Below are 10286 nucleotides of genomic sequence, written 5' to 3'. Positions count from 1 at the left end.
AGAAGACACTTGGCCAAGGTTCCACACAGTGGGACTGAGCCAGGAGCCATGTGGTTAGTAAGCAAGCTACTTACCACACAGCCACTCCTGTGCCTATATATATATATATATATATATATATATATATATATATTTTGTGAAATAGAAAGATGAATAATCTTGTTGCAGATTAATCAAAAGTTTTACCGATACCTTGGTAGCAAAAATCACAGCAGAAGACAGCACGGTTGGAGGTACAACCATATGGTGTTGCAACCGTGCGTTGGTGCGGATAATTGAATTTTAATATTATTAGTGAATTGAAGAAATGGAGTTGAATTCAATCGGAATTTGGTAAATTGTGCCTTTCGAAACACGTGTAGAATGCAATAAAACGATTTCTGTTCAATCTTCGTTCAACTCCATTTCTTCAATTCACTAATAATATATATATATATATTATATATGCTCTCATAGAACATGACAAAATAAGGTTCCTTTTTCCACATAATCCTTCTTTTAGTCCTCACACTTCCATCAGTGTTTCAATGCTTGAATCCCTTTGATAAAGAAGCTTTCATCTTGTTGGTAAAAAAAAAAATCATCAACAGCAGATATGATGTCATCGTCACTGCAATACAGGTTCTCAGCCATGTGCTTTTTCGTGCTGGAGAACAGATGATAGTCCAATGGGGCCAAATCAGGAGAATAGGGAGGTTGATTAACCTTTTCAAAATCTTAGTAATGCACAGCAGGCATTGAAACCTATTTCTTTATTACCCACAAGGGGCTAAACATAGAGGGGACAAACAAGGACAGACATAGGTATTAAGTCGATTACATCGACCCCAGTGCGTAACTGGTACTTAATTTATCGACCCCGAAAGGATGAAAGGCAAAGTCGACCTCAGCGGAATTTGAACTCACAACGTAACGCAGATGAAATACCGCTAAGCATTTCGCCCGGCGTGCTAACGTTTCTGCCAGCTCGCCGCCTTGAAACCAAGGACTTGTGTGCTGGAGCATTGCCCGATGAAACAAGGCCCCTTTTGTCAGTTTCCCTGGGCATTTGGTCTTGATAGCCTTTTGTAACTGTCTCAGCAAGTTGGCATAGCACTCTCCATTGATGGTGTAGCCCCTTTGATGATGGTCAATAAACACAATGCTCTTTGCACTCCAAAACCCGAGGCTGTTACCTTCCTTGCGGATGAAATGACCTTGGTAAGTGAGGAGGGATGTTTCCACTGCATGGATTATTTCTTTGTCTCAGCTCAAAGTGAGGATGCCAACACTCACCCCAGGAATCTGCTGGATCTGCCTCAAACAATGTCAGATTTTCCTGTGATGTGATCAGTCTGGTGTACTTTTGATCATGTGTCAGAAAGCATGTCCCCCACCAAGCAGAAACCTTCATCATGCCAAGTTCACTGGGCAGAATATTTCCAACTCTCTCACGAGATATGCTAATAGGATAGGCTTTATCTTCAATTGCCTGTCATGCATGATCGATGTTTTTCTTGGTGGTGGCAGTTACAAGATGTCCAGACTTTAGGTTGACTTGGTGTTCAAGTTTCATCTCTAGTGGATTATTCAACCAGTGTTGAATAAGTGAGTCCTAACAGGCATGACTGTATGGTTAAGAATCTTGCTTTGCAGCCTCAGGATTTGGAGTTCAGTTCCACTGTATGGCACCTTGAGTAAGCATCTTCTACTGTAGCCCTGAGCTTATCAATACCTTGTTAGATGGAAACTGTATTGAAGGCCATCATATATATATATATTTTTTTTATTTTATAGAAGGAGCTTCTACAGGACTAGAACTGTTTCATTCAGATGAAATCTTCAGGAAGCTGGCTGTCAAAATAAGTTTTGGTATTTATGCATTTAGGCAGATTTAATGGAGTTGTGGTGGGGGACGTTTTTTGGGTAGGTTGGTATTTAGGAGATAAACAGGGCACAAGCTATTGTTCTTAGGGGAGTGGTCAAAAGGCCAGAGTGTTTTTTGAAATGAGAAGAATCAGTGAGAAAATAAATAAATATATGAATAGAATAAATGAAACAGATATATGGGATGGGATTTTAGGTAAATTAGAAGAATAGTATATATACATATATATATATTTCCAACCCATGCTAGCATGGAAAATGGACGTTAAGCGATGATGATATATATATAATTTAGAGAAAAACCACTATTAAACAATTCAATGAAGAAAGATGTTATTCACACCATATAGAAAACATATACTATAAAAAAAAACTTATTTTAAATCAATAAAGTACAATAAATAGTAAATAGTAGTTTACTATTTATTGTACTTTATTGATTTAAAATAAGTTTTTTTTATAGTATATGTTTTCTATATGGTGTGAATAACATCTTTCTTCTTTGAATTGTTTGATAGTGGTTTTTCTCTAAATTATATATATATATACATATATATATATATATATGTACTTATTCCATATAGGCGCAGGAGTGGCTGTGTGGTAAGTAGCTTGCTAACCAACCACATGGTTGCGGGTTCAGTCCCACTGCGTGGCATCTTGGGCAGGTGTCTACTGCTATAGCCCCGGGCCGACCAATGCCTTGTGAGTGGATTTGGTAGACGGAAACTGAAAGAAGCCTGTCGTATATATGTATATATATATATGTGTGTGTGTGTGTTTGTGTGTTTGTCCCCCTAGCATTGCTTGACAACCGATGCTGGTGTGTTTACGTCCCCGTCACTTAGCGGTTCGGCAAAAGAGACCGATAGAATAAGTACTGGGCTTACAAAGAATAAGTCCCGGGGTCGATTTGCTCGACTAAAGGCGGTGCTCCAGCATGGCCGCAGTCAAATGACTGAAACAAGTAAAAGAGAGTAAAAGAGAGTACAGGGTGTTTAAAAAGTCTCTCAGCAGTAAGTATTTAATGGCTTTTGGGCGATTCTTGTAAACTGATCCTTTATGTACTCCCCAGAAAAAAAATATTTGGTGGTGTTAAATTAGGTGATCTTGGTGACCAAAGTCCCTTCGAAATGATCCATTCACTGAAAATCTCTTGAAGTAGCTCCATGGTGATGCGAAGGATGAAAAAATTTCACTGCGGAGAGACTTTTTGAACACCCTGTATTATATATTTTGAGCTGTTTCAGTCATTGACTAGCAGCCATATAGAGGCACTCTCCTAAAGGTTTTAGTTGAAGAAACTGACCCCTATAGTTATTTTTAAGTCTGGTACTTATTCCATATATATATATATATATAATATAACATATATACGACGGGCTTCTTTCAGTTTCCGTCCACCAAATCCACTCACAGGGCTTTAGTCGGCCCGAGGCTATAGTAGAAGACTCTTGCCCAAGTTGCCATACATTGGGACTGAACCTGGAACCATGTGGTTCGTAAGCAAGCTACTTACCACACAGCCACTCCTACGTCTATAGTAATAATAATAACATCGAAAAATACCTTAGGAATGAGAACCCAGGTTTGAAATTTCCCCAAGACACCTGATGAAGGCTGGAGGGTATATCAGCCGAAACGTGTTAACAATAAAAAAGATGAGGACAAATATCTGTCGAATGTAAATAATGTAAATAATGATTAGATATTTGTTCTTATTTTTCCTCCCATGTTGGAGACACACATTTAGGTTTATTTTGTTTTATATTGTTTCAATCAAAAAAAAAAAAAACCTAACATTTTTTCTGTATTTTCTTCCTCTTTTCTTCTCCTTTCTTTCATTCTAGTTGATCAGGCTTAACCATATTGTTTTCTGTGCTCTTTGTATTATTTCCATCATTGTCTGTCGCACTTAAATATTTATCTGTATATATTTTTTTTGTGTCTTGTGTGTCATGTCTTCATTGTTTGTCTGTTGCACTGATTAATATTTCATTATATTAAATAGAGTGTGTGGAGGCACATGGACTCACAGACGAGGGATCATGGGTTTGAATCTCAGACCAATCGATGTGTGTGTTTATGAGTAAAACACCTAAGCTCCACGCGGCTCCGGCAGAAGGTAATGGCAAACTTCTGCTGACTCTTTCGCCACAACTTTCTCTCACTCTTTCCTCCTGCATCTTGCAGCTCACCTGCGACGGACCGGCGTCCCGTTCAGGTGGGGAACCAATATGCCAAGGAAACCGGTCCTATGAGCCAGGCGTGACTCGAGAAGGAACAAACAACAACAACATTAATAAATGAGTGAGTTGGCAGAACCTTTAGCATGCTGGGCAAAATGCTTTGTGGTATTTTGTCTGTCGCTATGTTCTGAGTTCAAATTCCACCGAGGTCGACTTTGCCTTTCATCCTTTCAGGGTCGATAAATTAAGTACCAGCTATGCACTGGGGTCGATATAATCGACTTAATCTGTTTGTTTGTCCTTGTTTGTCCTCTGTGTTTAGCCCCTTGTGGGTAGTAAAAAATCAGGTATTTTGTCCATCTTTCTGTTCTGAGTTTAATTTCCTCTGAGGCCAATTTTGCTTTTTTTATCCTTTTGGGGCTTGATAAAATAAGTACCAGTTGAGTACTAGGATTAATGTAATTGACTTAGCCCCTGTCCAAACTTACTGGCCTTGTACCAATCAATATTCAGTTTTCTCAGTTCTTCTTTGTCTTGTGTTTTCCAGATAGATCAATGCTTAACCTAGACATTACAAACCTAGACATTACAAACTAGGCATTATAATATACTTCCATGAACAAATATCTTGTAAACATGTTAATTAGAAAACTATATTTTCCAGACGTATATTTGCCATTTAAATATGGCTAACCCCTAAGGGTGGATGCTACTGTAGTTTGTAGCCCCAGGGGGACACCTCCTCCAGCTGGCTTTAGGAGGTTCCCTCCTGGGGCTACAAACTACAGTAGCATCCACCCTTAGGGGTTAGCCATATTTAAATGGCAAATATACGTCACAATGTGTTGCAGCTACTGTTTATAACTCGCCCTAAGATTTATTATATATTTTCTAGAAAACAAGTTAATATAGTATATAGTGTAAATACATCATGAAAACATTTAAAATTCATCACTATCATCATCATCATCATCGTTTAACGTCCATTCTCCATGCTAGGGTTGGACGGTTCGACCGGGGATCTGGGTAGCCAGAAGGCTGCACCAGGCTCCGGTCTTATCTGGCAAAGTTTCTACAGCTGGATGCCCTTCCTAACGCCAACCACTCCGAGAGTGTAGTGGGTGCTTTTTACGTGCCACCTGCACTGGTGCCAGGCGAGGCTGGCATCGGCCACGGTCGGATTGGTGCATTTTACGTGCCACCTGCACGGAAGCCAGTCGAGGCGGCACTGGCTTCGGCCACGATTCGGATGGTGCTTTTTATGTGCCACCGACACATTTACATTATTTACATTTGATGGATATTTGTCCTGTTAGTGTAGCTAATGATGTGCAGTGCTGTTCTAAACACTGAAACTGTAAAATTCCCCTTGTTTGAACAGATCATGAAAGGAAAATACCACTTTTGCTCACTGTTATTCTTCTCTCGTATTATGACTATTTTGGTTTCTCTCTCTCTCTCACACACATGCACGCACACACATGCATGCACACACATGCACGCACACACATGCACGCACACACATGCATGCACACACATGCACGCACACACATGCACGCACACACACACATGCACATACATGCATGCATACACATGCATGTGCACACATGCACATACATGCATGCATGCACACAATGCATGCACATACACACATGCACACACACATGCACACACACACACATGCATGCACACACACCTGCACGCACACACACCTGCACGCACACACATGCACACACACACACACACACACACACACACACACACACACAACACAAGAAGGAGTCAAAGGATATCTAGATAATCAGTATATACAATTTACTCGGGCTGTACCAAGTTACCAGACTCTGACGCAGGTTAAATCAACGTTAAGGCATCTTGAATTCTCTCCTCTCTCATCTTTGAGCTCACCTGTCTCTGCCGAATTGTTATGAACTTTCACTTTCCAGATCTTTCCAGGTCTCCTGTTATATTTATTGTGTGTGTGTGTGTGTGTGTGCATTTTTGTATCTGTTTTCTTTGTCTTGCTATCCCTTGCTAATTGTAAACGAATGATACTGTCATACAAGTGGTGATGCTCATTTGTAGCCTTCTGTGTAAACAGTTCAACTATTGCCCTGTTCATGTTCCGAGGATGTGAAGAAATATTACTTTGCTTAGAGACAGGTGAGGGTTGGTAACAGGAAGGGCATCCAGCTGTAGAAAATCTACTTCAGTAAACTTTGTCCAACCCATCAAAGTATAGAAAAGCGGACATTAAAAACTTGATGATGATGATATCATCATTGTCATCACCATCATCATTTAATGTTTGTATATTATAAAGTGGTTGGCATTTTGAAGAGTATCCAACTGTCAAAACCAGTGTTTCCCAAACTTTTCACACCAAATTGCAATATCACCCACCTATCGGACAAAAAATGCTCCATTGCCTACCTGTTTCTTTATTGCCCACAAGGGGCTAAACATAGAGGGGACAAACCAGGACAGACAAAGGGATTAAGTTGATTACATCGACCCCAGTGCGAAAGGATGAAAAGCAAAGTCGACCTTGGAGGAATTTGAACTCAGAACGTAACGGCAGACGAAATACCGGTAAGCATTTCACCCGGCGTCTTAACGGTTTGCCATCCTATTGGCCAAAAAATGCTTCGTCACCCACTTGTGTACAAAACCCCCTGACACAACCTCCCCAACACAAAATCCCCTTGGACCCCTCCACTTGTATTAGTTGACTCACAATATCGTAGACTCATTACCCTATTAGTGCCGTTTGGATTAAATATGCGGTTGTTTACAAATCCCTTATTGTGGGTTTAGTTTTGCCATTAGTGTGAATAAATTTCTAATGTTAACTCCGTATTATGCAGATAGATTAACTTCTGGGAACTTGTGCTTTCTTTTACACTGATTTTCATTTTCCTCAAATGAACCATTGATCAAAACTACCGATGCAAAAATAATTAATGATTGTATTATAAAGGAAAAGAATAAAGCTTTTTAATGAGAACCATGTGTTTGGTGCAATGCAGCTAGTGCAGATACATTCAGTTTCAAACTTGTCAACTTTAGCCACAAGTCCCCTCGTTGTATCACATCCAATCCAATTCTTTTATTGGAAAATAAAGTTCCAACATGGTTAAAAACAGGCTCAACCAGGTATGAGGTAGGGAAGGCAAGCAAAAGTAGTTTCAGATGTTTCCACAGATTAGGGTAGGAATTTGATATACTTTGATCGTACCACAAGCCTTCTTTGCCATTATGGTGATATCGCATTGTGGCATCATTGTCATTTTGTAATTTTATCAATTCCCCCTCAACATCATCCTTGCAATCGACTGCATCGACCTCAAATGGATTGCTATACCAATTTAGAATATTCAGCGCAATAACATCTTGAAATCGCTCCACCATGTTATCATGCAATGATTGTAAATCGTTGGGATATGTAGTTAAATCCTCATCAACCAATTCATCTATCAAAGCATCTAGTTGTGGAAATTGATGGAATTGACATTTTGAAATGTTAGCCTTAAATAACACCAATTTTGAAATGGAGGTAGTGATAAATGATTTACAATCAACAAGAGTTTTTCTGTTTCCTTGCAATAACTTATTCAAATCATTTAATTTTGTGAATATATCACAAAGAAAAAGACATTGCACCTTGCAGCCACCAATGAAACGGATATTGGAGTATCTTCAAAGAAAAAGATATTATATGAAATAGTTCAACAAAGCGTAAAACACAGTTTCCTTTTGACAGACACTGCACTTCTGTATGGTATAAGAGTTTTGTATAGTTCTCATCATTTCTCAGACAGAGTTGATAGAAAATTCAATCAGACAAGGGACTGGACTTCAATTTGTTCACAGTCTTGATAAGTAACTGTAGTGCGTCATCCAATCTACTGTTCATATTTTTTGCCACAAAATGCTGCCGGTGCGCCAAACAATGAGCAGTTAGTATCTGGTGGGAAATTTCACTCTTTAGGAGAGATGGAAAACCTCCGTATCTTCCTATCATTGAAGGGGTTCCACCAGATGCACAGGCAGAAATATTACTTAGTGGGATATTATGTTCAAAAAGGAAAGACTTGAGAGTGTGAAATATAGTTGCACCTTTTGAATCAAGCGGCAATTTCTCTGTGAACAGCATTTCCTCACAAGGTTGAAGGTCTTCGCTGAAATACCGAACAAATACCAAGTGGTGCGAGTTGAATTTTTGTTTGTATGGAGATAATGTTGTGCATGTTTCGGCATTATATGACCTTATCAGTGAAACTTGCTGTTTTTTCTTTCTCTTCCCCAACCTAGTTCTTCTGGTATTGCTTCTTCTTCAATTCACTCTTTTGATCCTGTTGCCTTGAACAATGGAGATGATGTAAAATACTGAAGACTCTTTAGTCTTGCAGAGTACAAGGCAAACTCACTAATGCTGGTGCAAGGAAAGAATACCCCCCCCCCAGTATACCTTCTAAAGTGTTGACAAATGAGCAAGGGCAACTACTTAGTGTTACTGAGGACATGACGAATTCTCTAAGGCTTGTACCATGATAAAGTTCACCTAGTCCCCTGTATAATGTGGCTAGTGTTAGGAAGAGTATCTAGCCAACGAAACTTTGCTAAAATTGGAACGTATAAGGGAGATGTGCTCCCGCAACTCATCTAAGAGAGCAATAATACTGAAGAAGAAGTAAATTGTACTTCAATGAGATATCCATCTTATGCTAGTATCACATATAAAAAACTGATGATGATGTATGTATGTAAATATATATATATATGTATATATGTGTGTATGTATGTATGTATATATATGTATATATTGGGTCATTCCATCAATAATGCGGTTTTTCAGTTGCATGAACTAAAAGTCAGAGGGGGACGGGATAAACTATCTGCATCAACTTGTTTATAGAAGCAGGTAGTAATTTTACCTTATCCTTATTCCTAGTGCAAATTTTGAAGAGTGCAGTTCGATTTTAACAGTTATTTTTTCAAAGCTATAATGAAGTGACAAAGGAGCATATTCGGCATATTTTGCTTTAGGAGATCAAAAAAGGCAACAATGTAACAGAAAGTGTGAGGAATATTAATACAGTATATGGGGATTGGACAATAAGTGTAAGCCAGAGTCAACGTTGGTTCCAGAAATTCCAAGCTGGAAACTACAGCCTAGAAGATGAGCCTCGTCCTGCAAGATCTGTAGAGCTCAGCGAGGACATCCTGGAAATCCTAGTGGAACAAAATCCCATTGTGACTGTTGAGGAACTAGCAGAGAAGCTTGGGTTTGGTCATTCTACCATTCATCAACACCTGCATGTTATCAGAAAAGTCAGCAAATTGGATCAATGTGTTCCTCACAAACTTTCTGAGTCTAATCACGTGCAGAAAGTGAATGTGAGCTCTTCTTTGCTGTCACGTCTCAGGAATGAACCATTTTTGGACTGAATAGTGACTGGTGATGAGAAATGGGTTCTGTATAAAAATGTCAAGGGCTGAAGAAAGTGGGTAGGGAAAGGAGAAACACCGGCACCCCAGGCTTAAGGCGGTCTTCACCCATGCAAGGTGTTGTTACCTGTTTGATGAGATATGAGAAGTTTAGTATACTTTGAACTTTTAAACTCAAACCAAACAATAACAAAGGAGATCTACTGCGAGCAGCTTGAGCGGCTTATGTCAGCACTAGAAGAAAAACGACCATCTTTGGTTTCAAGACGAAAGGTGTTCTTCCATCAGGATAATGCTTGGCCACATACAGCGAGGATGACATTCCAAAGGCTGGAGCAGTTTGAATGGGCAATGATACCCCACCCACTATATTTGCTGGACATTGCCCCGTCTGATTATCATTTATTCTGCAGTCTTCAAAATCATTTAGATGGAAAAAATATGAATTCTGTAGATGAGGTCAGAACAGTACTGGAGAAGTATTTTTCGTTACAGACAAGTGAATTATGGAAGAGAGGTTTGGCAAGTCTACCAGATAAATGGAAGAGCATTGTAGAAAATGAAGGAGAGTATATTTTAGATTAAAAAAGAACTTTGTTTATCTTAATTCTGAAAAATAAAAGAAGTATTAAAAACCCACATTATTTATGGGATGACCCAATATATATATATTCATATACATAACATCATACACAAACACACACACACACACACACACACACACATTGTTTTACTCGTTCAGTTATTGATATGGACCTTATATATATAGATATAGATACA

At 39.0% G+C, this 10286-nt stretch overlaps 1 protein-coding gene across 2 annotated transcripts in view; it reads left to right on the top strand.

The window, feature by feature from the left end:
- The window catches only part of LOC115217155 (MAPK/MAK/MRK overlapping kinase-like), a 70487-nt gene that overhangs the window by 951 nt on the left and 59250 nt on the right, over positions 1-10286 (top strand). The window lies entirely within an intron of this gene.

Source organism: Octopus sinensis, linkage group LG11, assembly GCF_006345805.1.
Source record: "Octopus sinensis linkage group LG11, ASM634580v1, whole genome shotgun sequence".
In the NCBI taxonomy this organism is placed as follows: domain Eukaryota; kingdom Metazoa; phylum Mollusca; class Cephalopoda; order Octopoda; family Octopodidae; genus Octopus; species Octopus sinensis.
This window is presented reverse-complemented; position numbering and strand designations above follow the sequence as displayed.